The 7,410-nt window shown below is 46.6% G+C and overlaps 1 protein-coding gene across 1 annotated transcript in view; it reads right to left on the bottom strand.

Annotated features, from left to right (window-relative positions):
* The window catches only part of FER1L6 (fer-1 like family member 6), a 160,532-nt gene that overhangs the window by 73,088 nt on the left and 80,034 nt on the right, over positions 1-7,410 (bottom strand). The window lies entirely within an intron of this gene.

Raw genomic sequence — 7,410 nt, 5'->3', positions numbered from 1 at the left:
TCTTCTTCTTCTTCTTCTTCTTCTTCTTCTTCTTCTTCTTCTTCTTCTTCTTCTTCTTCTTCTTCTTCTTCTTCTTCTTCTCCTTCTCCTTCTCCTTCTCCTTCTTCTTCTTCGCCACAGTGAGACCATCTGTCTCTTCCACTCTGAGCAAAGGTTGTGATCCCTCCCGCTTTTGAGTTCCCAACTTTAGTCTGGTTAGTTTTGCCATCCCCGAGGCTTACTAAACAACATCAGTTGCTTTTGCCATTAAGATAGATTCAGGTGGGTAGCCACAAAGTTTTATGCTGGGTATAATCTTTCGTGTTCACAAACACTTCTTCAGATACAAGAAGTGTGCATGCACGTGAAAGCTTATACCCAGAATAAAACTTTATTGGTCTTAAAGGTGCCACTGGACTCAGACTTTATTCTTTTACCATTAAGTTAAGCTTTCCAAAGGCCGATCTTGCTAGATCAAAGCAGGCACTTGGCGGTGCGATCCCTCTGCAAGCAGATGGAAATGACTTATGAATCTTGGCCTTCTAGATCAAAGCAAAGCTCCTTTTAAGATCACAGTCCCTTTGCACTGTGCATTTTAGACTTTTGCTTCACCTCTTCTTGCTAGCAACCTCAGGTTTGGGTCTGCTGCAAATGAGTTAATCTATACATTCCTCTGCAGGAGCCGTGCTACATATCAAGGAGCAAAGAGTTCACAAGCAGACCTTGGCTCATATGCTAACAGGCTCAAAGGGAGATGCTGCTTATAAATATACTATTTATAAACACAACAGATTTTTTTTCAAGGAGACACAGGAATAGGAAAAATAATAGAAATTGTTTTTTAGAATGTGTACTTTTGATATGAACTTAGGCAAATACTAGAGGGAAGGCAGTATGGTATACACTGATCTCATCAGACCTGGGAACCTATGCAGGGTCAGTACTTAGCTGGGAGACCACCAAGGAAGGCTCTGCAGAGGAAAGCAATGAGCAGACCACCTCTGCTTCTCATTTGCCTTGAAAGCCCCTTGCTCAGGCCACTATAAATCAGTTGTGACTTGACAGCACATGATACATATGTAAGGCAAATATTAAAATAGCTAATGAAACTTTGTTTTCCTTGACCGATTCCACTAGCCACTGATCCATCCTCGTTCTTACTATCCCCCCGCCCCCGATTCTACGTGTCAGTTTCCCACCCCTTGCTGCGTGGTCGCATTTCGCCCCACAGCTTCACCCGATTTCACCCACGTCTTCTCAATCCTCAAAAAAAAGGTCAAGAAGATGCAGGGAAAATCGGGTGAAGCTGCGGGGTAAAATGTGGCCATGCAGCAAGTGGTGAGAAATTGACACATAGAATTGGGGGGAAAGGAAGAGCGAGGACGGAACAGCAGCTAGTGGGAAATCGGTCCTTCAGTCAACAGGCCAACAGTGCATGCAGGGAAAGGACCCTGCAGTCTCTTTTTGCATTTTCAAAAGTTGCTTCAAGGAGTTTTCAAGTGCTATCGAGGAGTTAAGAAGGCAAATAAACAGATTCATGAGGCGCCTGATCACCGCAGACTGTGACGGGGACGGCAAAGGATGAGATGGTGAGACAGTGTCATCGATGCAACGAACATGAAATTGAGCAAACGTCAGAGGACGGCGGAAGACAGGAGGGCCTGGTGGGATCTGGACCATGGGGTCGCGAAGAGTCGGACTCGACTGTGCGACTGAACAACAACAACAACAAGAGGCGCCTGAAAGCCTGAATGTGCATGTGGCTATATTATCATACAGCTCCTATGAAGACGGCTGCTACATGGCCTTATTTTAAAAGACATTGCCTTTTATCATTTTTGTTTTTATTGAAGCTTTTGGCTCATCATTTAAAGCAGAAAGTTCTTTACCGGTTTTTATAAACTTCAGTGCTTGATTTCTAGAGGTTATTCCTATGCATCCCGATGGCACGCCAAAGTCCTGTTTTTTGCCAACTTGTTATGCTTGGATGCGCTTACTCTCCTCCCTGTTCCTCCCTCTCTCTTCCCCTCATGTGTGGAATACAACTGAAAGGCTTCTGGTTTTGGAAACCATGTACCCATCTCTAGCATGCCTTGTTGTCTGCATACAGGCTGCTAGGAAAAAGCTGTGGAGTCTTGTGAGCAGGGGTCATTTTGTAGAAAAAGAGGTGCAGGAGTTCATTAGCATACATCATAAGCATAACTTATTTGCATATGCCACACCCCCTGACATCACTGGAAGTGTGTAAGAAGGCAACACCCACCGCTCAGGCTCCACTGGACTGTTTTGGATTGCTAGCTATGGGGGGGGGGAACGTGCAGATTTGTCCTTGCAGAGGATGGAGAGCTTGTACCTGAATAAAACTTGGTCTTAAAGGTGCCACTGGACTTTTTTGGATGGGGGGGGGCAGGGGGAGGCTCTGCAACTTACCTGGCTGCTTCTTGCTCTGACTGAGGGCTGCTGGGAGCAGGGGGTGGGGCTTGTTGCATGTGCCCACCCCCTGGGCTCTTTACTGCTGGAGCTCTGTTCCTGTGCGCTCCTGCATCTGCTTGGCATGCAGAAGGTCCCAGGTTCAATCCCTGCCATCCCCAGTTAAAAGGACCAGGTAGGAGGTGATATGGAAGACCTCAGCCTGAGACCCTGGAGAGCCGCTACTCATCTGAGTAGACAATACTGACCTTTTTTTGTGTGTGCAATACTTTTTATTAAGTTTTATGTTTAAATACAAAGTCAATGTAGACAATACTGACTCTGATGGACCAAAGGCTTCCATGGACCATGATGGAGTCCATCCATCTCATGTAGCTCAAAGGCAGAGCCTCTGCTTGGCATGCAGAAGGTCCCTGGAGAGCCGCTGCCAGTCTGAGTAGACAATTCTGGCTTTGATGGACTGATGGTCTGATTCAGTATAAGGCAGTTTCATGTGTCCATGTGTGTGTACAGGCAGAACTTGTCTAGCAGACAGATAAAGCAGCAGCAAACTTTCAGACCAGGCAAGGACACACCCAACTGCCTCCCATATGTTTAGGAGGCCCTCTTCTTTTAAGAATAAGCCGCTTCCCTCAGAATGCATTCAATCTGTACAAAAGAATGACTCTGAGAACTGAACAGCATCTGTTTGATTTTTTAAAAACAATTTGGCAATCCTAGTTTATTTAGCTGTTTCGGGATTGCCTCAGTGGTAAAAATGGCAGATATTATTCTATCCCTGATAATATTTTCTCTCTTTTAATGTATGCAAAAATTCCTTGCTTTGCACCTTTTCCTTTCTTTCTCTCCCCCCCCCCCCCCCCCCGGCCGCTGCTTGCAAAGTAAAATTCCCTGCACAATGTGAGACACCAACTTTGGCCGGAGGCTGTATGAAACACACCACATGCCATGCTTATGGCCGGCTGTTTTCATTCCACGGCCTGTCCTGGCAGCAAGAGGTTTCCGGAGGCCATTTTCCTTCGTTACTGGCAGTCGGAATGTTTCTCACCTGTTCAACTGCTTCCAGGCTGCTAATTTCTTACCCTCTCCGTTGACTAATTGAACTGCGCTAGGGCTCATCAGCACACAGTTTTATGTGCGGTCCATAAAATTACTTGAAGGCATTTCACAAATGGAAGATTCAGAGCTTGACCTCATTAGTTTCAGGTGGGTAGCTGTGCTGGTTTGCAGTACAAAAGCAAGATTCGAGTCCAGTAGAGGCCAAAAGTCCTTAGAGACCAACAAGGTATAAGCCTTCAAGAGTCAAAGTTGTCTTCATCAGTGATCTGACAAAGGTAGCTTCGACTCTCAAAAGCTTATATCCCGGAAACCTCATTGGTCTTTAAGGTGCTAGTGGACTTGTATCTTGACTTTATTAGTCAAGGGACACTGGAAGTGACTAACCTCAGTTTGGACTGCTTGAGGGTTGTGTTTTACTTGCTATATCTAGGGTTGCCAGACCCCCGATCCAGACAGGGGTTCCCCTAATTTTAGGGGCTTAAATCTGCTGCCGGCCAGCTGGCTGGCAGGGGAATCCCCACCTCCAGACATGGACATCACCAGGCGATGTCCCCAGTGTGATGAGGTCACCCGGAAGTGATGTCATCACATTGTCAATGTCGGGAGTGAGGCTCTAGTTTTTGGGCAAACTCTATGGTTTTGAAGCCAAAAAACCCATAGAATTTTGCCCAAAACCTAAAGCGTCACTCCCAACATTAGCAATGCAGTGACGTCACTTCCGGGTGACCTCATCACGTCAGGGACAGATCCAGGAGCCCCCCACCGGATCACAGGTACCTACACTTTATGCAGTAGCAAACAGAAGACCAAACTGCATAAGATGTTGGCGTTCCATGCAGAGGGGGACTGACCATTGAACATTTCAGGAAAATTCCTGGCCATGCCATTGCCTTGTAGGGATGCTGCTGGCCTGGAACAAGCAGAGCCATGCCCGGTGGCTCTGCTGGTGTCACAGGGGATATTTGGCTCAGATCCTTCAGCAGCGAAGATGACTAATGTCAGTTCATCCATTACCTCCTCCTGCCAGTTGGTGACAGTGCAGAAGGAGGCAACAGGTAAGCTGATGCCCATTGTCAATGCTACTGGCAGGGCCTGAGCTGAGTGGCCCCTGCACTCCTAGCTCACAAGGCCACATGGCTTGCTCCTGGGCCATTTTATGTCCCAGAACTTTAACAAAAATAGCTGGCACGGAGGACTCCAGTTCAGAACAAGGACACAGCATGGGAGCACTATTTCCCAACCCAAAATGATTGTACAGGGCTCCTACTGGCTACTTTGGGGTAAAGCATACAGGTCCTGTATCAGTCCTGTGAGTGTCTAATAGAACAAACTGCAGCCCCATGAGCTTGTTTGGGGTTGAGAAATAGCATTTAGTTTCACTGGGCAATCCCAAATTCAAGGACTATGCAAGGGGACCCATAGGAACCCCTGCAAATTCATAATTTTTTCAAATTTCTACTATGTTCCTAGTTACCTTTTCTCTGCCATAAAAAGTCCTTAACACTTAAGTCCTAGAGAAGTCCTAGACACTTCTCCTTGTAGAGAAGGAGGAGGAGGAGGAGGAGGAGATTGGATTTATACCCTGCCCTTCACTACCCGAAGGAGTCTCAGAGTAACCTACAATCTCCTTTCCCTTCCCCCTCCCTACAACAGACACTCTGTGAGGTAGGTGGGGCTGAGAGAGCTCTTTTCAGAACTGTCCTTGAGAGAGCAGCTCTGACAGAACTATGGCTTGCCCAAGGTCATCCAGCAGCTGCAAGTGGAGGAGTGGGAATCAAACCTGGTTCTCCCAGATTAGCGTCCACACATTTAACCACTACACCAAACCGGCTCTCCACTTCAGCAAACTGGCTTTCACCAGACTGAAGGGTGTCCAGTTTGATCACCCTTTTCTGTACTTTTTCCAACTCTATGACATCCCCCTCTCTTGTGGCCTCCTGGTGAAATGTGAATAAAATTACTTTTCCTAGAGGCTCTTTAGAGTTGCTTGTTTTCTTTGGTTGCAGTTGCCTGTTATTGTGTTTCACTGCATTTTTGCTACCTTTAAATGGTTTGTTTTAGATTGTCGCGACAGTACTTTTTAATGATTTATGACGTATTTGTTTAGAATACGTTTATGCTGCTTCCACAGAGTCCTGCTTGAGGCACCTCACAGCTGAAAAACCATTGTATAAAACACAAGCCATTAGATATAAGCAGTATTAAAAAGTACCCATAAAATAGGGCAGACCATTCAAAAGCAGATAAGAAACCTCTGATTAAAAGCCTGAATAAAAAGATGTGTTTCAGCCTAGTGTCTAAATGAAAGTAAAGTAGGTGTGAGGTGAGCCTCATGGGGGAGGACGTTCCAAAGGCATCGTGCCACCTCAGAAAGAAACCCGTCTCCGGTTGCAATCTACCTCATCGCTGAGCTGGACTTGAGAAGCAGATCTTAACTGATGGGATGGACAATATGGAAAGAAATGGTCCTTCGAGTATGCTGGCCTGAAGCCATTTAGGGCCTTAAAGGGGGGAAGAAGAAGAAGAAGAAATAGAAGAAGAGGAGGAGGAGCAGATTGGATTTATACCCCACCCTTCACTACCTGAAGGAGTCTCAGAGCAGCTTACAATCTCCTTTCCCTTCCCCTCCCCACAACAGACACCCTGTGAGGTCAGTGGGGCTGAGAGAGCTCTCTCAAGAACTGCCCTTGAGAGAACAGCTCTGAAAGAATTTGTAACTGACCCAAGGTCTCACCAGCAGCTGCATGTACAGAAGTGGGGAATCAAACCTGGTTCTCCCAGATTAGAATCCGCGCTCCTAACCACTACACCAAACTGGCTCACCAAACCAGCATTTTGAATTGTGTTCAGTAACAGATGAATAGTCAGTGCCTATCTTTCAGCACAGGGTTGATATAGTCCCTGCAACCAACTCCTGAGAGTAGCCCGGCCACTGCACTTTGCACCAATTGAAGTTTCTGAACTGTTTTCAAGGGCAGCCCAAAGGTATTTGTTGTTCAGTCGCACAGTCGAGTCCGACTCTTCACGACCCCATGGACCAGATCACGCCAGGCCTTCCGGTCTTCCACCGTCCTCTGAAGTTTGCTCAACTTCATGTTCATTGCATCTATGACACTGTCTAACCATCTCATCCTTTGCTGTCCCCGTCTTCTTTGACCTTCAATCTTTCCCAGCATCAGGGTCTTCTCCAGTGAGTGCTCCCTTCTCATTTGGTGGCCAAAGTATTTGAGCTTCAGTTTCATTATCTGGCCTTCCAGGGGAACAGTCAGGGTTGTTTTCTTTTAGGATTGACTGATTTGATCTTCTTGCAGTCCAAAGGACTCTCAAGCAGTGTTCCCTCTAAGCTGAGTTAGTGTGAGCTAGCTCACAGTTTTTTAGCCTCCGACTCACAGATTTTTGTCTTAGCTCAGGAAGGATGACTCCAGAGCAAACTAATTTATGCAGTGGCCCAATTGCTCGGTCACAACTTTAATGCCAGTAGCTCACAAAACAGAAGGTTTGCTCACAAGTCCCCACAGCTTAGAGGGAGCATTGCTCTCAAGAGTCTTTTCCAGCACCATAGTTCAAAAGAATCTATTCTTCGGCGCTCGGCCTTCCTTATAGTCCAACTCTCACAGCCATACATGACTACTGGGAATACCATTGCTTTGACCATGCGGACTTTTGTTGGCAGGGTGATGTCTCTATCTCAAGAGTCTTTTCCAGCACCATAGTTCAAAAGAATCTATTCTTCGGCGCTCGGCCTTCCTTATAGTCCAACTCTCGCAGTCATACATGACTACTGGGAATACCATTGCTTTGACCATGCGGACTTTTGTTGGCAGGGTGATGCCTCTGCTTTTTATCATGCTGTTTAGGTTCGCCATCGCTTTCCTCCCAAGGAGCAGGCGTCTTTTAATTTCATGGCTGCTGTCACAGTCTGCGGTGATCTGGGATCCCAGG

The sequence above is a fragment of the Gekko japonicus genome, unplaced genomic scaffold, assembly GCF_001447785.1.
Source record: "Gekko japonicus isolate JY-2015 unplaced genomic scaffold, Gekko_japonicus_V1.1 scaffold1004, whole genome shotgun sequence".
NCBI lineage: Eukaryota > Metazoa > Chordata > Lepidosauria > Squamata > Gekkonidae > Gekko > Gekko japonicus.
The sequence above is the reverse complement of the archived record's forward strand: the minus strand, read 5'-3'. Positions and strand labels throughout refer to the sequence as shown.